This window comes from Salmo trutta, chromosome 24 (assembly GCF_901001165.1).
Source record: "Salmo trutta chromosome 24, fSalTru1.1, whole genome shotgun sequence".
In the NCBI taxonomy this organism is placed as follows: Eukaryota; Metazoa; Chordata; class Actinopteri; order Salmoniformes; family Salmonidae; genus Salmo; species Salmo trutta.
In genome coordinates this window covers 30,261,715-30,286,949 of record NC_042980.1, presented here as the reverse complement: position 1 = coordinate 30,286,949, position 25,235 = coordinate 30,261,715, and the positions used below count along the sequence as shown (strand labels likewise).

General features: G+C 46.8%; 1 protein-coding gene across 1 annotated transcript in view; it reads left to right on the top strand.

Annotated features, from left to right (window-relative positions):
- LOC115161070 (ephrin type-A receptor 3) overlaps window positions 1-25,235 on the top strand; it is a gene marked incomplete in the record, with an annotated part of 118,163 nt that overhangs the window by 43,350 nt on the left and 49,578 nt on the right.

Genomic DNA, 25,235 nt, shown 5'->3' with positions numbered 1-25,235 from the left:
TACTGTCTGATACACACACACACACACACACACACACACACACACACACACACACACACACACACACACACACACACACACACACACACACACACACACACACACCAGGGAGATAGTTCAAGATTGATGTCAAAATTGGACATCTACCCATGTTCTGATGTCGGGAATTGCCTTCAAAACCGGCCACTAGGGGCAACAGTGAGCACTAGTACCATCAAGTAGGCTTGGGTTTTGCTAGAACTGTAGTCGCCAACCTTTTCTGAGTCAAGATCACTTTCTGAGTCCAAAAGCAAGCCGAGATCTACCGCTCTGATGTTTTTTTAAGCGTCACTTAATCATAAGCCTATGCAACATTAACCTATTAAAAACAGTTCTTTAGCAATGAGGTTTGTGCAGTAGGCTATAGGCCCATTACAGTATCACTGCATATCGGCTATGATTGAATTGCCCTGCCAGTGTTGTTCTTCTCAGACCACTTTGAAATTATATTTCTAGATAATTGTAGGAATGTGATCACACTGGTAATAGATCATTTGTTGTATTACTTGTGAGGCAGCGCTGAGTGAGCATAATATATATATTTTTTAATTGTACTGGACTGATTGTCAGTCTGAGGGGAGGGAAAGAGCAGCTGAGGCTGCCTCTCACCCGACTCACCATCCCTCCGCTCTCCCTCCTCTGAGAAAAGGGACATAGTCTTCCAGCTGATGGCGAAACTCAAGTCGCACCGCATTATTTCCGCCTCATGCACCAATTCCTGTTGTTACTCCTACGACCAGAGAAAGTGAAATATTCCTTTATATAAAAAAAGACCCAAGCCGCTAATAATAACAATGCAAGCTTATCGAAACTCTGCTATACTCATTCATTGCAGCTGCATTGCTGGTTTTAGTGTGGGTGGAAGTAGGGAGAATGCACCTTTTATGGCTAATCAAAGTGTTGAACAAAGTGTTGACAGTACTGAATAACAACTTAATTAAACCTGGTCTTACATCTCTTTGCTGTATTCATTAAATCTCTTTTTCTTCATGGTTTTACCATTTTTGAAATCTCACAGCATCAACTTTGCTGTGCGCTTGAGGCTTCTTTTTACAGCCTATGGCTCAAGGACACTTTGCAGACACAGTAGTGAGCAGTGAATAAAACAACAATTTGAAACGTTAAAGTTATCCTTTTTAGATAAAACTGTACTAAATTTATTCACATGTCACCAAAAAATTTATTAAAACACACTGTTTTGCAATGAAGGTCTACAGTAGCCTCAGCAGCACTCTGTAGGGTAGCACCATGGTGTAGCTGGAGGACAGCTAGCTTCTGTCCTCTGTCCTCCTCTGGGTACATTGACAAAACCTAAGAGGCTCATGGTTCTCACCCCCTTCCATAGACTTAATTATGTAATTATGACAATTTCTGGAGGATGTCCTCCAACCTATCAGAGCTCTTGCAGCATGAACTGACATGTTGGCCACCCAATTAAAGGATCAGAGAATTAATCTAGCACTGCAGTGCATCAAAGGTGGTGAGTAGTTCACTCAAAGAGAGAGAAACACAATAGTTCAACAGTTTTGAACAAATACATTTATTCCAAAATTAAGGAGAAGCAAGAGAGAGCTAGGTATATTTCGTAGTATAGTTTTTTTTCACTTTCACTTAGCTAGAGTCTAAAGCAGCTAGCTAGTTTAGCCTACTCAAACACCCGGCTCAAACAAAGAGGGATGCTATGTTAGCTAGCTGGCTATGGCTATCCAACATTCAAACTCTTCCAAGTCAAGGTAAGCTTTTGATTTTATAAATGTATTGCCACTGGGGCCCGCTGGTATAACTGCTAAACTGCTTGTTGCTTAATGCACATTGTACAGCATGATTGTAGCAGGTTTACTAATGCGTTAGTTTTAGTAGCTATGTTGACTATGAGGTGACAACGATGTAGGCTGTGTGTAGCGGTTAGCGGTCATGATATGAAGGTTTGGCTTGGAAAGGTTTTTTCGGCTGATCACAGACAGCTGATGTGTTGTGCACTGAAGTCCACAAGCAGAGGAGAAAAGGTGAGAGGAGTAGAGCGCGTAGATAGATGTGAGAAGGAAATATATATATATAAATATACAACGAGCTGTTTGTATGTGGCTGTTATGAAAGTGAACTGTGTTTGAGTGTGATCAGGGGTGTATTCATTGAGCCAATTTTGTTGAAAAACATTTCTTAAATGGAAGCAAACGGAACAAAACTGGAATAAACATACCTGAATTTGTCCAATAGAAACTCTTGTTTGCAAATGTTGGACTGATGATTACACACTAGATCAGCTAGATCCAGGCAAGAGTGTGCAAGGCAGTATTGAATGTGGCACTGTCTGTCACCTTGATTACTCAAAATTCTCTCAACGTTGTAAACTTTCATTCATAGGCTAGGTTGTAACAACCTCATGTAGTAGCCTCAACCAATCGATGTTACTTTGAGCTGGGTGCTGTAATAGAAATAAGGCCATGTTCATAAAAAAAAGAATCATCCTCCCTCATCTTAAACGGCACCGACCACCACTGAAGCCTCGTTACTGTTATTCTTATTGTGCTACTTTTATTATTACTTTTTATTTTAGCCTACTTGGTAAATATTTTCTTCTTCTTGAACTGCACTGTTGGTTAAGTGCTTGTAAGTAAGCATTTCACAGTAAAGTCTACACTTGTTGTATTCGGCGCATGTGACAAATACAATTTGATTTGATTTTGATTTGATTTGAGCTATCTGATTGCCCAGTGGTAGGCCTATAGGTGCACTTAATTTGCTCTCTGGGACTGCCTGGTAGGTGGAGTTCTACCTTCAGACACATGAAATGGTCCAAAATGGGAATACTTTATCTTCCCAGCACTAGGGCTGCTGAATGAAGTGCACCTACCGACGACAGAACTAAACAAAACAAATACATGAGAATGCAAGGCTTCATCGTAGTTCATGTTTTACAGAAAGAGATGGCAATCGACTGGTTGGTGACCGCTGTGCTGGAGTATTGTGGATGGGGATGGTGAGTGGGTGTAATCCCATGACTCTGGCTCACAAGGTTGTGTGTTCAATCCCAGTCGTGGACACTTTAAAAAAAAATGTTTTTACCTTATCCCAAACCTTAACCCTTACCTTACATTCAGAATGAGTGCCTTAACTTAACCCTTAACTTTCAAATTTGACATTTGGAGAATTTGGATGAACGTCTGATTCTGCAGTGAGACTGAGAGCTTGTCACACACACACACATGCACGCTATCCCTGCATATAATTATATTGAAACTAAGGTGTTAATTACAATGTCATATATTAATCATGGTTGCATAGCTCTTTTGATTACTGATGTTTTATTCAGATGAATGAATATAATTTCATCTGTCAGTTTGAGCCTGCCTCTGCCCCAGCTGAAAAGTTACTGCCATGAGATGATCACTGCTGAGAGAGATGAACGTGTGTGTCTCTCGCTTCATTGATGTATGTGTCTTTCTGTACTTGTGAGTTTGTGTCCACTACTATGGCCTGTGTGTTTGACAGTGTATCGATATACATGGCCCGCTCTACAGCAGTGTCCAGGCTGGAAGTTATCACAGTGAGAGAACAGCTGATCTTCAGGAGGTGTGTTTGGTCCCGTTCTAAATCCTCCCTGAGGGTTGAGAACAGTGGTGCTGTGATGTGATGCCGGCTCCATACTGGGGATCAATGGTGATCACAACACTTATCCTCTCTTCCCTTGTCTTCTCACTGACATGCAGCAAATAATCGTCTGCAGGTGTTTGAACAATAACACAGTGTAAATGAGCTAATTAAAATGATCCCTCCGTGTGGGTGGGTGGTAAGGTTAGGGATTAGTCAATGGGGAAAGTCAGGAATACTTCAATAGAAAAGCACAAAGCCAACAGTTTTGCTAAGTGAGCTGTGCTGCGTTGTAATGATGCCATCTATCACTCCACTAGGGATATGGCATTTGTAAAATTGTTCTTAACGTTTTAACTGCAATTTTGTCATTGTTTAAACGATAAGAGAAAATCGTAAAATGACGTGAATTCACAATTCAGATATGATCCTGCCTATGACCACTAGGGGGAAATGCAGTTCAATCTATCAATCTACTGCAGTTCTGGCTACTTAACAGCCTTTCTATTGTCGCCCCACTCAGCAACGATGGTAGTTAATGCTGTTTTAGGTTCTATGCTGTGTCCCTCTCCTCCATGTGTCAGTACATGGGACTTCATGTCCCACGTCTCATCAATGTGATGGCTTGTTGCAGTGATGTATGACAGCGTGTTCATAGACCTCCAACAATCTGTTGTTAACGCCCCGTATGGTGTTTGAGGGCTCGCACTTGCAGAGCAATTTCTCCATCCAGGCCGTCACGGTTTTTCGATATTGCATCTTGTAGTCTGGTTCAAGATATGTGTTCAGGCATTCAGGGCAGTGAAGCCGACATCCTCTACCATTGACAATGGCTGCATATCAGCTACAATCATTTCTCTAATCAGCAGTGTGATTTTCTCACTCTGTCCCTTATCACACTGCTGCCAGCAACAGGTTGATTCACTGTGCCCCGCTTTCAGATGGTTAAGCCACCTGTACTGCCACGTTCACATTTATTTCACCACCTTCTCATTTAACTTCTAAAAGTATTGCCATTCAGGACTTTGCTGATGTCACTTCCCTGTCTCAGTCTCTGCCATTTTCCAACTGTTAACGACGATGATGTGCGTAGCGTTTTATATACATGGCAAATAACTAATGTTACAGGATTGTTGTATTAGGTACTTGTTAAAACATGTTCCCTTTGTGATGATGATCGAGACCTGTTTGTTAGTGGTAGGTTTGTGATGATTAGTTAGTGGTAGGTTTGTGATGATGATCGAGACCTGTTTGTTAGTGGTAGGTTTGTGATGATTAGTTAGTGGTAGGTTTGTGATGATGATCGAGACCTGTTTGTTAGTGGTAGGTTTGTGATGATTAGTTAGTGGTAGGTTTGTGATGATGATCGAGACCTGTTTGTTAGTGGTAGGTTTGTGATGATTAGTTAGTGGTAGGTTTGTGATGATGATCGAGACCTGTTTGTTAGTGGTAGGTTTGTGATGATTAGTTAGTGGTAGGTTTGTGATGATGATCGAGACCTGTTTGTTAGTGGTAGGTTTGTGATGATTAGTTAGTGGTAGGTTTGTGATGATGATCGAGACCTGTTTGTTAGTGGTAGGTTTGTGATGATTAGTTAGTGGTAGGTTTGTGATGATGATCGAGACCTGTTTGTTAGTGGTAGGTTTGTGATGATTAGTTAGTGGTAGGTTTGTGATGATTAGTTAGTGGTAGGTTTGTGATGATTAGTTAGTGGTAGGTTTGTGATGATTAGTTAGTGGTAGGTTTGTGATGATGATCGAGACCTGTTTGTTAGTGGTAGGTTTGTGATGATTAGTTAGTGGTAGGTTTGTGATGATGATCGAGACCTGTTTGTTAGTGGTAGGTTTGTGATGATTAGTTAGTGGTAGGTTTGTGATGATGATCGGAGACCTGTTTGTTAGTGGTAGGTTTGTGATGATTAGTTAGTGGTAGGTTTGTGATGATGATCGAGACCTGTTTGTTAGTGGTAGGTTTGTGATGATTAGTTAGTGGTAGGTTTGTGATGATGATCGAGACCTGTTTGTTAGTGGTAGGTTTGTGATGATTAGTTAGTGGTAGGTTTGTGATGATGATCGAGACCTGTTTGTTAGTGGTAGGTTTGTGATGATTAGTTAGTGGTAGGTTTGTGATGATGATCGAGACCTGTTTGTTAGTGGTAGGTTTGTGATGATTAGTTAGTGGTAGGTTTGTGATGATGATCGAGACCTGTTTGTTAGTGGTAGGTTTGTGATGATGATCGAGACCTGTTTGTTAGTGGTAGGTTTGTGATGATTAGTTAGTGGTAGGTTTGTGATGATGATCGAGACCTGTTTGTTAGTGGTAGGTTTGTGATGATTAGTTAGTGGTAGGTTTGTGATGATGATCGAGACCTGTTTGTTAGTGGTAGGTTTGTGATGATTAGTTAGTGGTAGGTTTGTGATGATGATCGAGACCTGTTTGTTAGTGGTAGCTTTGTGATGATTAGTTAGTGGTAGGTTTGTGATGATGATCGAGACCTGTTTGTTAGTGGTAGGTTTGTGATGATTAGTTAGTGGTAGGTTTGTGATGATGATCGAGACCTGTTTGTTAGTGGTAGCTTTGTGATGATTAGTTAGTGGTAGGTTTGTGATGATTAGTTAGTGGTAGGTTTGTGATAACTGCACTGTGATCAAAATGTTGTAATTTTTTTACTACATATATTTCGGCAAGGGATTTTTTTGAAATGTTAATGATCCCAATTTAATTTAAACTTTCACACCCCTACACTCCACTCCTCCATCAGCCACACTGGAGACATTCATGTACCATTTATTTATGGCTCCATAAAAACATTAAAGAAGAGGAGAACAGTCTCACTGGCACGAGAACATGAGTTATGGGAAAGGGGGAAGATTGGAAGGGAGAAAAGAGGGAGGCTGTTGTGCCATGTGGAACATACCAAACCATAGCATTCCTGTTTTCCTATTGAGGGAGTGAGTAGAGCAGTAACCCACAGTTCTGACCTCTACATTGGTGTATAACATAGCTCTGCTACTGAACTATGAAATCTACAGCCATTTGCCTTTTCAACTGTATAGTTCTATCATTGGACTGTGTAAGCTGTTCTAGTTGGGCTTTCCCAGGTTCAGGAAGCACAACGTTCTCTGATAGGGTTCTCTGGTTCTGTGGTAGCCACTAAAGGGAGGCCCCTCTCTCTCATTGTCCAGCTGGCAGGGGTGCTGTAGGGGGTTTGTGTGTTTGGTTGTGTTTGTGGCCGATTGTGTGTGTGTGTGTGTGTGTGTGTGTGTGTGTGTGTGTGTGTGTGTGTGTGTGTGTGTGTGTGTGTGTGTGTGTTTTGCACGCTCGTGGGGCCAGAGCGGATCACCATATGTGGACCCAGTAGGGGGACATTCCAGTTGCCCCATGCTTTCCTCAGCCCATTCATCCAGTGCTCAGCTTGACTGTAACAGTATTGTCCTCAGCTCCAGCCTCCTCCCTGCTGGCCCCTAACCCATCAGCCCTACAGCCTCCTCCCTGCTGGCCCCTAACCCATCAGCCCTACAGCCTCCTCCCTGCTGGCCCCTAACCCATCAGCCCTACAGCCTCCTCTGTACTAGCCCCTAACCCATCAGCCCTACAGCCTCCTCCGTACTAGCCCCTAACCCATCAGCCCTACAGCCTCCTCCCTGCTGGCCCCTAACCCATCAGCCCTACAGCCTCCTCCCTGCTGGCCGCTAACCCCTCAGCCCTACAGCCTCCTCCGTACTAGCCCCTAACCCATCAGCCCTACAGCCTCCTCCGTACTAGCCCCGAACCCATCAGCCCTACAGCCTCCTCCCTGCTGGCCCATAACCCATCAGCCCTACAGCCTCCTCCCTGCTGGCTCCTAACCCATCAGCCCTACAGCCTCCTCCCTGCTGGCCCCTAACCCATCAGCCCTACAGCCTCCTCCCTGCTGGCCCCGAACCCATCAGCCCTACAGCCTCCTCCGTACTAGCCCCTAGCCCATCAGCCCTACAGCCTCCTCCGTACTAGCCCCTAACCCCTCAGCCCTACAGCCTCCTCCCTGCTGGCCCTTAACCCATCAGCCCTACAGCCTCCTCCCTGCTGGCCCTTAACCCATCAGCCCTACAGCCTCCTCCGTACTAGCCCCGAACCCCTCAGCCCTACAGCCTCCTCCGTACTAGCCCCAAACCCATCAGCCCTACAGCCTCCTCCGTACTTGCCCCTAGCCCATCAGCCCTACAGCCTCCTCCGTACTAGCCCCTAGCCCATCAGCCCTACAGCCTCCTCCGTACTAGCCCCTAACCCCTCAGCCCTACAGCCTCCTCCGTACTAGCCCCTAACCCATCAGCCCTACAGCCTCCTCCGTACTAGCCCCGAACCCATCAGCCCTACAGCCTCCTCCGTACTAGCCCCGAACCCATCAGCCCTACAGCCTCCTCCGTACTAGCCCCGAACCCATCAGCCCTACAGCCTCCTCCCTGCTGGCCCTGAACCCATCAGCCCTACAGCCTCCTCCCTGCTGGCCCCTAACCCATCAGCCCTACAGCCTCCTCCCTGCTGGCCCCTAACCCATCAGCCCTACAGCCTCCTCCCTGCTGGCCCCTAACCCATCAGCCCTACAGCCTCCTCCCTGCTGGCCCCTAATCCATCAGCCCTACAGCCTCCTCCCTGCTGGCCCCTAACCCATCAGCCCTACAGCCTCCTCCCTGCTGACCCCTAACCCATCAGCCCTACAGCCTCCTCCCTGCTGGCCCCGAACCCATCAGCCCTACAGCCTCCTCCGTACTAGCCCCTAACCCATCAGCCCTACAGCTTCCTCCCTGCTGGCCCCTAACCCATCAGCCCTACAGCCTCCTCCCTGCTGGCCCCTAACCCATCAGCCCTACAGCCTCCTCCCTGCTGGCCCCTAACCCATCAGCCCTACAGCCTCCTCCGTACTAGCCCCGAACCCATCAGCCCTACAGCCTCCTCCCTGCTGGCCCCTAACCCATCAGCCCTACAGCCTCCTCCCTGCTGGCCCCTAACCCATCAGCCCTACAGCCTCCTCCCTGCTGGCCCCTAACCCCTCAGCCCTACAGCCTCCTCCCTGCTGGCCCCTAACCCATCAGCCCTACAGCCTCCTCCCTGCTGGCCCCTAACCCATCAGCCCTACAGCCTCCTCCCTGCTGGCCCCTAACCCATCAGCCCTACAGCCTCCTCTGTACTAGCCCCTAACCCATCAGCCCTACAGCCTCCTCCGTACTAGCCCCTAACCCATCAGCCCTACAGCCTCCTCCCTGCTGGCCCCTAACCCATCAGCCCTACAGCCTCCTCCCTGCTGGCCCCTAACCCATCAGCCCTACAGCCTCCTCCGTACTAGCCCCGAACCCATCAGCCCTACAGCCTCCTCCCTGCTGGCCCCTAACCCATCAGCCCTACAGCCTCCTCCCTGCTGGCCCCTAACCCATCAGCCCTACAGCCTCCTCCCTGCTGGCCCCTAACCCCTCAGCCCTACAGCCTCCTCCCTGCTGGCCCCTAACCCATCAGCCCTACAGCCTCCTCCCTGCTGGCCCCTAACCCATCAGCCCTACAGCCTCCTCCCTGCTGGCCCCTAACCCATCAGCCCTACAGCCTCCTCCGTACTAGCCCCGAACCCATCAGCCCTACAGCCTCCTCCCTGCTGGCCCCTAACCCATCAGCCCTACAGCCTCCTCCCTGCTGGCCCCTAACCCATCAGCCCTACAGCCTCCTCCCTGCTAGCCCCTAACCCATCAGCCCTACAGCCCATCAACCCTTCGAGCCTCCTCCCTACTCCCGCTAACCCAGCCATCAGTTCCCTGTCACCTTCTAGGAGAGAGGGGATGAGGAACGGGGAGGAGAGTGAGTCTGAGGAGGACAGTCAAGTCTCTCTCCCAGGGCTAGGCCTCTCTCTGGTTATGTGGTGGTTGACATTGCAGCAGCATGTAGTGTGAGGTGTAGAGGAACACACATCTCCACTTAACACCTGGTGTTGTGTTGAGTTGTTACTTGAACCTAACACTCTGATTCAGTTATATGTTGAATAGTTTGGTGGGATTGAAGTTTAGTGTTTTCTCCTCTCTCTCTTCTTTTTAGTCCCTTTCTGTCCACTCACTCTTCTTTCTACTCTCTCTCTCTCTCTCTCTCTCTCTCTCTCTCTCTCTCTCTCTGTCTCTCTCTCTCTCTCTCTCTCTGTCTCTCTCTCTCTCTCTCTCTCTCTCTTTCTCGCTCTCTCTCTCTGGCCTTTCTCTCCCAGTGAAAGGGCTGTTCATCACTATTCCAGGACGTAGCTGATTAAATGTGATTAAAGCCAATCCATCCATCAGAAGGCCTTTCACTCTGTCTTCTCACTCGGTCATTACAGGGGGTCGCCGGGGGGACCGTGTGTGTGCGTGCGTCTGTGTTTGTGTGTCTGTACGTGTGCTTGTGCCCTCTCTTCAGATGTCTTTTAGCCTGTGATTGATGTTTCCAGACCATAGAGCCACCAATAAAGAGGTCCTCTACTCTCCCTATAAAGACTAGATCTCTAGGACCTTTCCTCTCCCTATAAAGACTACTACTTTAGGACCTCTCTTCTCCCTATAAAGACTACTACTTTAGGACCTCTCTTCTCCCTATAAAGACTACTACTTTAGGACCTCTCCTTTCCCTATAAAGACTAGATCTCTAGGACCTCTCCTCTCCCTATAAAGACTAGATCTCTAGGACCTCTCCTCTCCCTATAAAGACTAGATCTCTAGGACCTCTCCTCTCCCTATAAAGACTACAAATTTAGGACCTCTCCTCTCCTATAAAGACTACAAATTTAGGACCTCTCCTCTCCCTATAAAGACTACTACTTTATAACCTCTCCTCCACCTATAAAGACTACAAATTTAGGACCTATAAAGACTACTACTTTAGGACCTCTCCTCCCTATATAAAGACCGCTCTTCTCTCTTTCCCTTTCCTCTCTGTATTCTCTACCGCTTTCAGCCAAAGTGGTGGTTATGATGAATGATGTTAGAGAGCCCCATTCTGTATTAAATCCCTTTGTCTCAATGACTCTGAAATACTACTGAATGGAGACACAGTGGCTGGGGATGAGAGAGGAGAGAGAGAGAGAGAGACTAGAATCTATCAGACTCTATACTGAAGGTCTGAACTGAACACACGTAAAGGTAGGCCTACACTCACAGAAGGAGACTTATTGAAGAGCACTTAGCCTGTTTGTCTACCCCTGAATGAGCTTCATGTCTGTCTTGTCCTGCAGTGAATGTTTCTTTGACCAATAATCCATTATGAGCGTACGTGGGTGTGTGTTTACGAGCGTGTTGGTGTGATTAATGATACAGTGTGAACTTCACCACAACTGCAGTGATCTATCATGCTGAGATCCAACTGATAGGTCCTGCCCTGAGGGGGGGCATGTGTGTGTGTTTCTAACTACTCTAGGTGTGTTCACTGGTAGTAGATGAAATGAGAATTGATAGCGAAGCTATTGGGACCCTCCGTCAGTGTGTGTATACGTGTGTGTGTATCGATCCTGCCTTAGCAGAGGGGCCCACCAAAGGGATTTCACTGTGTCTGTTTCTGAGCTCCTCTCTGCTGCTTTAACACATACATCAATACGACTAATACTGATGCTCAGCAGGCAGGAGACAGGGAGGAACACACAAACACACTGATACACACCATGGTGTGTGAGAGTATAGTTATGTTGAATTCAGCTCTTAGTGTGCGATTGCTACATATTGACTATGAGGTACAGGAGACAAAGTGCAAGGTGACTATTCATAGTTTACATTTCTTTCTCTCTCTATCTCTCTCTATCGCTTTACTGCTCTATCACTGTCGCGGCCCAGGAGGTTGGAGAGGCGTGTTCCTCCCTCCCAGTCCCCTCCTCCCCTGACAGCTAGACACACTGATAGGTCAATGTGGCTGTCACTGGGCTAGTCGCTATAGTGACAGATAGGAGTAGAGAGACAGGGACATATCTCTCTGAACATCAATATGGTGACGGGCAGGCTGCAGTATCAACATCCACCTACTGTACACAACACACACACACACATACATACACACACACATATCTCTCTGGTCTAAGACTATGTTGGGTTCCTTTTATTAAACACTGTGTTTGTGTGTTTTTGTAATCAGAATAAAGTTAGTACCTCATGTAACACTGTGTACATACAGTGTACCGGGGCTGTCTGTGTATACAGTGAGTGAATATATGGATGTTCCAATTTATGAGTGAGTTGACAATTTCAGATTCATAACAACTTTATTATCCCACCGGGGGAAATTAATTCGCTCATGTGCTTAAAAAGACCGGACATAAAACATAAAACCACAGAATAATACACATTAAAATGTATTTGAAAGTGTGATAGTCCACATATTTACAGAAAGTGCAATATGCTGTACACTCAAGGGACCAATAGACTATGCATGGTAGAACCTAATGGCCGGCGAAATAAAAGAGTGCCCATATCTATCTGTTCTGAAGTTCTTTTGAAGAAGTCTCTTTTCCCTTGTCCAGCTGCTGTTATGACAGAGTTTAGACTGAAGAGGATGGGTACGGTCCTGTAAAATGCATTCAAGTTTTTGGAGGATGAGGTTTGTTCACAGGCTGGTGGCTCATCCTTGGTCTAAAACAATTATCCTTCCTGCTGTCTTGATCAAGCGCTAAAGCATGACTTGGTCTTTCGCTCGCGTGTTTCCAAACACACATATCAAACCAAAAGACAGAACACTCTGCAGGACAGATTTGTAAAACATCTGTAGGATATGACGATCAACATTAACATTCTCTGTTACCGTTTCTTTGCCTTTGCCAGGGCTCGGTCATTGAATTTCAATGTATTGTCTATTTCTATTCCCAGGTATTTATGTGGTCACTCTATGGACTGATTCCCTGTTGATCTTAGTAGACGATAGTGCATTTTTATTCCTTCCAACATCAATTTCCATCTCTTTTGTTTTCTTAACGTTTATTTCAAGAAAGCTATCTGCCCACCATTTCTCTGTCAAAACCTTCAAGAGACGTTTGGTCTGGGTGGAGGAAACCCTATAACAGCAGTGTCATCTGCATATTCAAAGAATTTGTGGGCTGGGTCAGAGGCGTGACAATTGTTTGTGTACAGTGTGTACAGCACAGGAGGTTGGTGGCACCTTAATTGGGGAGGACGAGCTCGTGAAGCGGAGTCAGTGGAATGGTATCGAATACATCAAACACATGGTTTGATGCCATTCCATTTGCTCCGTTCCAGCCATTATTATGAGCCGTCCTCCCCTCAGCAGCCTCCACTTGTGTACAGGATCGGGTAAAGTACGCAACCTTGCGGGGCTCCCGTATTCACCATTCTAGATGTGGAGATGGCAGAGTTAAACTTCACTTGTTGGGTATGGTTCACAAGGAAACTATTAATCCACTTGATCAGTAGAGAGCTGACACCCAAATTCACCAGCTTATCCACCAGTAGGTGGAGTTGGATGGTATTGTACACGCTACTGAAGTCAATGAATACAATTTTCACTTGGCTATTTGCCTTTTCTAAGTCATCGTAGATGTTGTTCAGCATGACCAGATACATATCATCCACGCCCCTGGAGGCACGGTAGGTGAACTGGTTTGGATCTAGTTGGGATGAGACACCAGTGAGAAGATATTTTGAGAAAAAAAATGCTAAACATTTCATAGATACATACTGTATGTCAGGGCTACGTTGTTCTTTACTTTTGGCCTGATGTTTTTAGGTACTGGGACAATCAGTAACTTTTTCCATAAGTCTGGAATTATCCCGCTTTCCAGTGACAGCTGGAACAGCTTCTGGAATGGTAGTGCGAGCTGGTCTGCGCATGTCCAGATTGCCTTGTTGCTGACGCCATCTGGACCATATGATTTTCATGGGTAGACACGTTAAAAGTGTTGCTTGACTTCATTCACAGAGATCTGTATATCAATAGCTGGTATGCTGTCTATACTGTCCATGGTCACTTTCTGCTGTGATGTAAAAGTTCACGTCAAACCTGCAATAGAAACTGTTCAAATCATTTGAAAGACAAGGTCCTTATCGACGGTCATGCAATGTCTCTTTCGTTTGTAACCTGAGATGGTTTGTAGCCCTTACCAGGCTTTCCTGCTGTCATTGTCCCTAAAAACCGTTTTCTAATTTGTCTTTTCTAAGCTGTCTTGCACTGGTTGATCTCCTCTGAAAATGTATCCTTTCCTCTTTACTGCAACCTGATTTAAACACTTCTTCTGGTTGAGGAGCTCTTTTAATTCCTGAGTCACCCACGGTTTATTATTGGGAAGATGTCGTCTTTCTTTTTGGGAACAGCAAGATCCTCACAGAAACTGATGTACTGTACTCAGAGCAAGTATCCGCTGCCTCTTCCAGGTCGTCGACGCTGTCCATCAGTCAGTGAAATGGAAACAGTCCTGGAGGGCTTCAGTAGCTTCAGGAGTTCATTTTTGTTGGCCTTCTCTTGCTGCAGTCGCTGTTTGTAGACTGTGATGATCTGAACAATGTTATGATCTGAACCCTAGAGATTGGTTAGTGCCCTGGAGAAATAAGCACCTGGGATGTCACCATAACAGAGTTCCAGACAGGCTTCACCTGGGATGTCACCATAACAGAGTTCCAGACAGGCTTCATCTGGGATGTCACCATAACAGAGTTCCAGACAGGCTTCACCTGGGATGTTACCATAACAGAGTTCCAGACAGGCTTCACCTGGGATGTGACCATAACAGAGTTCCAGACAGGCTTCACCTGGGATGTCACCATAACAGAGTTCCAGACAGGCTTCACCTGGGATGTCACCATAACAGAGTTCCAGACAGGCTTCACCTGGGATGTTACCATAACAGAGGTCCAACAGGCTTCACCTGGGATGTCACCATAACAGAGTTCCAGACAGGCTTCACCTGGGATGTCACCATAACAGAGTTCCAGACAGGCTTCACCTGGGATGTCACCATAAAAGAGTTCCAGACAGGCTTCACCTGGGATGTTGCCATAACAGAGGTCCATACAGGCTTCACCTGGGATGTTACCATAACAGAGATCCAGACTGGCTTCACCTGGGATGTTACCATAACAGAGGTCCAGACAGGCTTCACCTGGGATGTTACCATAACAGAGGTCCAGACTGGCTTCACCTGGGATGTTACCATAACAGAGGACCAGACAGGCTTCACCTGGGATGTTACCATAACAGAGGTCCAGACTGGCTTCACCTGGGATGTTACCATAACAGAGGTCCAGACTGGCTTCACCTGGGATGTTACCATAACAGAGGTCCAGACAGGCTTCACCTGAGATGTCACCATAACAGAGTTCCAGACAGGCTTCACCTGGGATGTTACCATAACAGAGGTCCAACAGGCTTCACCTGGGATGTTACCATAACAGAGATCCAGACAGGCTTCACCTGGGATGTTACCCTAACAGAGATCCAGACAGGCTTCACCTGGGATGTTACCATAACAGAGGTCCAGACAGGCTTCACCTGGGATGTTACCATAACAGAGGTCCAGACAGGCTTCACCTGGGATGTTACCATAACAGAGGTCCAGACAGGCTTCACCTGGGATGTTACCATAACAGAGGTCCAGACAGGCTTCACCTGGGATGTTACCATAACAGAGGACCAGACAGGCTTCACCTGGGATGTTACCATAACAGAGGTCCAACAGGCTTCACCTGGGATGTTACCATAACAGAGGTCCAACAGGCTTCACCTGGGATGTTACCATAACAGAGGTCCAGACAGGCTTCACCTGGGATGTTACCATAACAGAGTTCCAGACAGGCTTCACCTGGGATGTTACCATAACAGAGGTCCAGACAGGCTTCACCTGGGATGTTACCCTAACAGAGGTCCAGACAGGCTTCACCTGGGATGTTACCCTAACAGAGGTCCAGACAGGCTTCACCTGGGATGTTACCATAACAGAGGTCCAGACAGGCTTCACTTGGGATGTTACCATAACAGAGGTCCAGACAGGCTTCACCTGGGATGTTACCCTAACAGAGGTCCAACAGGCTTCACCTGGGATGTTACCATAACAGAGGTCCAGACAGGCTTCACCTGGGATGTTACCCTAACAGAGGTCCAACAGGCTTCACCTGGGATGTTACCATAACAGAAGTCCAGACAGGCTTCACCTGGGATGTGGCCTTCCCTGTGGCTCAGTTGGTAGAGCATGGTGTGTGCAACGCCAGGGTTGTGAGTTTGATTCCCACGGATTCCCACGGGGTGCCAGTACAAAAAAAATAAAAAATGATTGAAATGTATGCATTCACTACTGTAAGTCGCTCAGGATAAGAGCATCTGCTAAATGACTAAAATGTAAAAATGGATGTTACCATAACAGAGGTCCAACAGGCTTCACCTGGATGTTACCATAACAGGTCCAGACAGGCTTCATTTTGGGTAGGACATATGAGATATTGCTGGTACTGTATGATGGTAAATGTTCAGATAGACTGCACATGTTAAAGTCTCCCATGATCAGCTTTACTGCTTCAGGTGACTCCGTCTCAGCCTGGAAAAGCTGTGTGGTTGTCAGCAGAGAGGGCTATGTAAACAATATATTGTCGGACCTGATTTATTTCCTGTGGCAGGTATCACGTTGTGATATGGGCTGGATTGCAGCATTTCTCTTACCAGAGTTGATGTTTCTGTTCGTTTTAGCTCCACAACAGAGTCCGGGTCCTGTTCCGTAAGCCAGGTCTCAGATGGACAGATCAGGCAGGATTGTCACTACTCAGAAAGGTATTGGGTACAAGCCTGTAGCTCGTCATGCTTGCAGCAAGGAAGCCTTCTCTTGGGAACATGGTGATTGTGATATTCCATTGTAGTGTAAGCTTGCAGCAAAGGGTCGGAGGTTAAGCAGGCCCTCTTTTGTGGGTGGTATCTGCGTCTCGTGGTCGCGACATATCCATTCAGGGTTTAGGTCGATGGCTTGTTTGGTGCATTTCACACAAAAACAGTTTAAAACTAACAGCAAAAGCACTGCTATTTGCCTCATCATTAGCCATCAGATGTCATACCACTAAAAACTTGGTTGATTAAGGTGGATAGCAACCTTAAATCACTTTAAATAAACAAACAAACAAACGAGCACAAACGACTGAGTCACTGATAGAGCAGATGCCATGAGTGAGTTTATATTGTGTGCATCCGTGTTGCATAGATGTGTGTGAAGATGGGCCGGAAAGCAGCGGGGGTGAGGGGAAGGGGTGAGCATCGTGTGAGGGGAAGGGGTGAGCATCGTGTGAGGGGAAGGGGTGAGGACGGGGTGAGGGGAAGGGGTGAGGATGGGGTGAGGGGAAGGGGTGAGGGCGGGGTGAGGGGAAGGGGTGAGGACGGGGTGAAGGGAAGGGGTGAGGACGGGGTGAGGGGAAGGGGTGAGGGCGGGGTGAGGGGAAGGAGTGAGCATCATGTGAGGGGAAGGGGTGAGCATCGTGTGAGGGGAAGGGGTGAGGACGGGGTGAGGGGAAGGGGTGAGGACAGGGTGAGGGGAAGGGGTGAGGGCGGGGTGAGGGGAAGGGGTGAGGACGGGGTGAGGGGAAGGGGTGAGGGCGGGGTGAAGGGAAGGGGTGAGGATGGGGTGAGGGGAAGGGGTGAGGATGGGGTGAGGGGAAGGGGTGAGGACGGGGTGAGGGGAAGGGGTGAGGGCGGGGTGAGGGGAAGGGGTGAGGATGGGGTGAGGGGAAGGGGTGAGGATGGGGTGAGGGGAAGGGGTGAGGACGGGGTGAGGGGAAGGGGTGAGGGCGGGGTGAGGGGAAGGGGTGAGGGGAAGGGGTGAGGACAGGGTCAGGGGAAGGGGTGAGGGGAAGGGGTGAGGACGGGGTGAGGGGAAGGGGTGAGGGCGGGGTGAGGGGAAGGGGTGAGGACGGGGTGAGGGGAACAGGGTGAGGGGGCGGGGTGAGGGGAAGGGGTGAGGACGGGGTGAGGGGAAGGGGTGAGGGGAAGGGGTGAGGACAGGGTCAGGGGAAGGGGTGAGGACAGGGTGAGGGGAAGGGGTGAGGGCGGGGTGAAGACAGGGTGAGGGGAAGGGGTGAGGACGGGGTGAGGGGAAGGGGTGAGGACAGGGTGAGGGGAAGGGGTGAGGACAGGGTGAGGGGAAGGGGTGAGGGCGGGGTGAAGACAGGGTGAGGGGAAGGGGTGAGGACGGGGTGAGGGGAAGGGGTGAGGGCGGGGTGAGGGGAAGGGGTGAGGGGAAGGGGTGAGGGGAAGGGGTGAGGACGGGGTGAGGGGAAGGGGTGAGGGCGGGGTGAGGGGAAGGGGTGAGGGGAAGGGGTGAGGGGAAGGGGTGAGGACAGGGTCAGGGGAAGGGGTGAAGACAGGGTGAGGGGAAGGGGTGAGGACAGGGTGAGGGGAAGGGGTGAGGACAGGGTGAGGGGAAGGGGTGAGGGCGGGGTGAGGGGAAGGGGTGAGGGCGGGGTGAGGGGAAGGGGTGAGGAGCGGGTAAGGTGAGAGGCTTGATGTGTTTACTGACCGTGCCACGATGTCTGGGCTATCTGTAGTGTCTGTCGGTACTTCACCTGCGCTGCTCTGTCTCCCTGACAGAACACACACACACGCACACACACGCACGCACGCACACACACACGCACGCACACGTGCACACACGCACACGCGCACACACACGCACACGCGCACACACACACACTGAGAGGGGAGATGAATAGGGCCCAGCAGTAACACATGGAGCGACGCCCCGTAGAGTGTGTGTCAGAAGAGGAGTGATTTAGGAGGTTATGCCTGGACCACTGCTGTGACACCTGCCTTAAGAATCTAACTATCTCACACACACACACACACCTCCTGTTACCATTCTGCTACTGCCTCCGACCCATAACCCCTGACCCTCAACCCCCAGCCCCTGCCTGTGTCAGAGGAGACCCTGTTTTACAATCCACCATGTTGCTGTAGACTTCAGGTTTGGCCGTAGGGACACAGCATATGGCAGTAGAGGAGTGTGGAATGTGTTGAGGGCTTGAGTAAGTGTGTGTGTGTGTGTGTGTGTGTGTGTGTGTGTGTGTGTGTGTGTGTGTGTGTGTGTGTGTGTGTGTGTGTGTGTGTGTGTGTGTGTGTGTGTGTGTGTTACCGTTCTCCCCCTGGTGACGTTAGTAAACCACGCGTCGCTACACTGAGGCCTCAGCTTTGTAAATATAACCTTAACATGTCATTTAATGTCACCTTCCATATGGATGACGATTAGTCACATTCACTATGTGTGGGACTGGGCCTACAGCATTAGAGCAGATCATTTCCATGTGAAAGGACCCATGAGCACCAACGTGAAGTTTATAGGAGCATATCAAATTGGTGTCAAATGAAAGCTAAGAGTTTATATTTTCCGGAAATGAAGGCATTCATGTTTTTTCAACAATTTTTCATCCTTAAAAATTAGGAATTAGCAAAGGCTTTGATTTCTGGTCACAGAGACAGAAAAGATAACAGAGGTTACCAATAACAATCCGTAACAGAATGACAGCAATTGCATTGGCCACAACAGGAAATCATAGTAGTCACAAACCACAGTTGCAGTAGATCACAGTACAGTACAGTACAGTCGAGTGGAGTACAGTAGATCACAATACAGTAAAGTACAGTAGAGTACAGTACAGTAGATCGCAACACAGTAGAGTAAAGTAGAGTACAGTAGATCACAGCACAGTACAGTACAGTAGAGTAGAGTACAGTAGATCACAGCACAGTAGAGTAGAGTAGAGTAGATCACAGCACAGTACAGTACAGTACAGTAGAGTAGAGTAGAGTACAGTAGATCACATCACATCACAGTACAGTACAGTACAGTACAGTACAGTACAGGTCAGTAGAGTAGAGTACAGTAGATCACAGTACAGTACAGTACAGTACAGTTCAGTAGAGTACAGTAGATCACAGCACAGTAGAGTAGAGTAGAGTACAGTAGATCACAGCACAGTAGAGTAGAGCACAGTAGAGCACAGAAGAGCACAGTAGAGGACAGTAGAGCACAGTAGAGCACAGAAGAGTACAGTAGAGTACAGTAGAGCACAGTAGAGTACAGTAGAGTACAGCAGATCACAGCACAGTACAGTAGAGTACAGTACAGTAGAGCACAGTAGAGTACAGCAGATCACAGTACAGTAGAGTACAGTACAGTAGAGCACAGTAGAGCACAGTAGAGTACAGTAGAGTACAGAACAGTACAGTACAGTACAGTAGAGTACAGTAGGCACAGTACAGTAGAGCACAGAAGAGCACAGTAGAGCACAGTAGAGCACTGTAGAGTACAGTAGAAAACAGTAGAGTACAGTACAGTAGATCACAGCACAGTACAGTAGAGTAGAGCACAGTAGAGTACAGCACAGTACAGCACAGTAGAGTAGAGCACAGTACAGCACAGTAGAGCACAGTAGAGTACAGTAGAGTACAGCACAGTTCAGTAGAGTAGAGTAGAGTAGAGTACAGTAGATCACAGTACAGTACAGTACAGTAGAGTTCAGTAGAGTACAGTAGATCACAGCACAGTAGAGTAGAGTAGAGTACAGTAGATCACAGCACAGTAGAATAGAGCACAGTAGAGCACAGAAGAGCACAGTAGAGGACAGTACAGCACAGTACAGTACAGTAGAGTACAGTAGAGCACAGTAGAGTACAGTAGAGTACAGCAGATCACAGCACAGTACAGTACAGTACAGTAGAGCACAGTAGAGCACAGTAGAGTACAGTAGAGTACAGCACAGTACAGTACAGTACAGTAGAGTACAGTAGGCACAGTAGAGCACAGCACAGTACAGTAGAGCACAGTAGAGTACAGTAAAGTACAGTAGAGTACAGCACAGTACCGTAGAGTACAGTAGAGCACAGAAGAGCACAGTAGAGCACTGTAGAGTACAGTAGAACACAATAGAGTACAGTACAGTAGAGTAGAGCACAGTAGAGTACAGCAGAGTACAGCACAGTAGAGTAGAGCACAGTACAGCACAGTAGAGCACAGTAGAGTACAGTAGAGTACAGCACAGTTCAGTAGAGTACAGTAGAGTACAGTAGAGCACAGCACAGTACAGTACAGTAGAGCACGGTAGAGCACAGTAGAGTACAGAACAGTACAGTAGAGTACAGCACAGTCCAGTAGAGTACAGCCCAGTACAGCACAGAAGAGCACAGCAGAGCACAGCAGAGCGTAGTAGAGTACAGTAGAGCACAGTAGATTACAGTAGAGTACAGAACAGTACAGTAGAGTACAGTAGAGTACAGTAGAGTACAGCACAGTACTGTAGAGCACAGTAGAGTACAGTAGAGTACAGTAGAGCACAGCACAGTACAGTAGAGGGCAGTAGAGCACAGTACAGTATAGCACAGCACAGTACAGCAGAGTACAGTAGAGTACAGTACAGTAGAGCACAGTAGGCACAGTAGAGTACAGTAGAGCACTGCACAGTACAGTAGAGTACAGCACAGTAGAGTTCAGTAGAGCACGATCGAGCACAGTAGAATACAGTAGAGTACAGTAGAGTACAGTAGAGCACAGCACAGTACAGTAGAGTACAGTAGAGCACAGTAGAGTATAGTAGAGTACAGTACAGTACAGAAGAGTACAGAAGAGTACAGTAGAGTACAGAAGAGTGCAGTAGATCACAGCACAGCACAGCACAGCACAGCACAGCACAGTACAGTAGAGCACCGTAGAGTACAGTACAGTAGAGCACAGTAAAGTACAGTAGAGTACAGTACAGTAGCACACAGTAGGGTACAGTACAGTATAGCACAGTAGAGTACAGTACAGTAGAGCACAGTAGGGTACAGTATAGCACTACAGAGCAGACACTACTAAAACGAGAGTATCAATGAATAATGATTCAGATTGAGCACAGAGCAGACACTACTAAAACGAGAGTATCAATGAACATTGACTCTGGAAAATGAATGATCAGTTTCTGTTGCACGTGGCATTGTGGTACCAAGTACTGCTAGCAACATTTTAGCCGAAGACTGTTATACTAGCTGTCTAGTCTGTGTTTTACAAATGTGCAATAAGCATAAAACACAATCATGTTCACAGGCTGGTGGCTCATCCTTGGTCTAAAACAATTATCCTTCCTGCTGTCTTGATCAAGCGCTAAAGCATGACTTGGTCTTTATCTTTTTATCATTATTTTATTTAACCTTTATTTAACTAGGCAAGTCAGGTTAAAACTAGGTTAAACTAGGTTGTAAGAAAAAGGGCATTTTCATAGACAGACTTCAAAGCCAGATCAGTGATTATTAAACAAAGCAGGTCAAACTATTTTGATAAAGTAAGTAAATGAGAGGGTCTTATGATTGTGGGAGGTTTTTATTCAGCCTAGATATAACTTCACAAGCCCTGAGTTCATTAGATTATTGCTGACTGTTTGAAAGGCAGTGGATTTTAACTTTCATTGTACAACAAAGCTTATTTAGAGAAAACATTTTAAAAAATCGAGAGACACTATATATTGTGAATCGACCATAAGTTAGAGAAATAGAGATGGTTTTTAGGCCATATCACCCAGCCTTACATGTATTTCAGTATCCTTAGAAATAATCAGAGTTAATGTAAACATTACAGTTTTGAAAACATGGCTTCTCTTGGCACAACTTCTCCCAGTATGGGGTAAGTGGTGCTGCGGGACAGAGTAAGTTAAGCCGCCCACAAATTTCTGTACTGATTGAAATATTACCAATACCTTTTTAAAACCATATCTGCCATTATTTCCCAAACACAATTTAACACAATCACAATCACTTTTTTGCCTTTTAATCATTTTTAGCAAATAAGACTTTTTTTATAGACTTTTAACTTAGGCCAGGCCCTGTTGTTACCTCCCATTCCAGCAATAATACCTTGCATTACACCTGGGAAGAAAACTTTTAAATTGGCTCAACTTGCCATTGGCTCAACTTACCCCATGGCCATTGGCTCAACTTACCCCATGGCCATTGGCTCAACTTACCCCATGGCCATTGGCTCAACTTACCCCATGGCCATTGGCTCAACTTACCCCATGGCCATTGGCTCAACTTACCCCATGGCCATTGGCTCAACTTACCCCATGGCCATTGGCTCAACTTACCCATGGCCATTGGCTCAACTTACCCCATGGCCATTGGCTCAACTTACCCCATGGCCATTGGCTCAACTTACCCCATGGCCATTGGCTCAACTTACCCCAAGGCAAACATTTTGACTATTAGCCCACACAGCTACAAGGATTGACTTTCATGCTAGGTTTAGGACCTCATATTGTAGCTTCTAGAGATCCCAACTGATGTATAGAACACTCTTAAAAGTTTCTACTTTGGTTTAGATACAAGCATCATACATCTGGACCTAACTTGCTTACCACTTTTTCCTTGTGGTTTCTTCCTTCACAGACTCCATGAAATAATGACCTCTTCCTAAATATTTGGTCTAATGATACATTTTGTGTATGGTTTCCTAGAAATAAGGGTGGCTCAACTTACCCCACTCTCCCCTACTCTATTCTACTCTACTGTACTGTACTCTACTGTACTGAACTCTATTCTACTCTACTGTACTGAACTCTATTCTACTCTACTGTACTGTACTCTACTGTACTGAACTCAATTCTACTCTACTGTACTGTACTCTACTGTACTGAACTCTATTCTACTCTACTGTACTGTACTCTACTGTACTGAACTCAATTCTACTCTACTGTACTGTACTCTACTGTACTGAACTCTATTCTACTCTACTGTACTGTACTCTACTGTACTGAACTCTATTCTACTCTACTGTACTGTACTCTACTGTACTGAACTCAATTCTACTCTACTTTTACTTTACTGTGCTCTACTATACTATACTTCACTTTACTTTACTGTACTGTACTAAACCCTACTTTACTTTACTACACTGTACGTAACTCTACTCTACTCTGCTCTACTCTACTCTCCTCTGGTGCTCTACTCTACTCTACTCTGCTCTACTCTAATGCTCTGCTGTACTCTACTCTGATGCTGTGCTCTACTCTACTCTGCTCTGATGCTCTACTCTACTCTGCTCTGATGTTCTGCTCTACTCTAATGCTCTACTGTACTCTACTCTGCTCTGCTGTTCTACTCTGCTCTACTGTACTCTACTCTGCTCTACTCTGATGCTGTGCTCTGCTCTACTCTGCTCTACTTTACTCTGCTCTGATTCTCTACTCTGCTCTGATGTTCTGCTCTACTCTAATGCTCTACTGTACTCTGCTCTGCTGTTCTACTCTGCTCTACTGTACTCTACTCTGCTCTACTCTGATGCTGTGCTCTGCTCTACTCTGCTCTACTTTACTCTGCTCTGATTCTCTACTCTGCTCTGATGCTCTACTCTACTCTACTCTGCTCTGCTCTGCTCTGCTCCGCTCTGCTCCCCTCTTATCTACTGTGCTGTTCAAACTTGTGAAACATAGACATCTATGATTGGTACAGATTTGGTCCCCTCTGGACCAACCAAATGTGGTGTTGTTTGGGGGCAGCGCTCGTTAGGTTAATAGCCAGTGTGTAGAATAAAACCCAAGTATGTAAAGGAGGATAGTACATATGTTGACCAGGACACATCACCATGAAGAGAATGATATGAATACTTCTGCATTTCTACATAGTACAGATCAATAACCCATGATGTCATTCTGTTATCATCATTCTCAGCATATATGTGTATAGTTTGTTAAATTTACATTTACATTTGACATTTTAGTCATTTAGCAGACGCTCTTATCCAGAGCGACTTACAGTAACAATCAATGTTTTCTGCTCCCATTTTGAAGTGAGAAAGTGAGTCTTAGAGACTCAGCGTGACTTTGTTATTGTGGAATTGCCCAGTAGTCAAACTCTGAACAGTGCCTGTAGTGTTTGGCTGGTTTGACTGTTTTATAAAGACTGAGGACAGGGGTGTGGAAATGGGCCATCCTCTTTGTGTGTGTGTGTGTGTGTGTGTGTGTGTGTGTGTGTGTGTGTGTGTGTGTGTGTGTGTGTGTGTGTGTGTGTGTGTGTGTGTGTGTGTGTGTGTGTGTGTGTGCGTCCTAGCTGAGGCTGTTGTTCTAGCTGACCTATTTCTGCCCAGTCTTAAAGAGGACATTTCCCTTCCTCTCACTGGTGCTGGTCATCAACACTATCCCTCCATTGGGGCTGTACACACGCCTGCACAAATATACCACATACAGGCCCAACTACTGTATGTTGACTGATGCATAATACGTCCAAATAACTACTATCTCTCTCTACCTGTCCCATTTCTCCGCTCTCTCAGCCTGTCCATTTGTCCTCTCTCTCTGCCTGTCCCATTTTCTCCGCTCTCTCAGCCTGTCCATTTGTCCTCTCTATGCCTGTCCCATTTGTCCTCTCTGTCTGTCACATTTCTCCTCTCCCTACCTGTCCCATTTCTCCTCTCTTTCTCTCTACCTGTCCCATTTCTCCTCTCTCTCTGTCTGTCACATTTCTCCTCTACTACCTGTCCCATTTCTCCTCTCTTTCTCTCTACCTGTCCCATTTCTCCTCTCTCTCTAGCTGTCCCATTCTCCTCTCTCTCTAGCTGTCCCATTTCTCCTCTCTCTGCCTGTCCCATTTCTCTGCTCTATTTGCCTGTCCCATTTCTCCTCTCTCTCTCTGCCTGTCCCATTTCT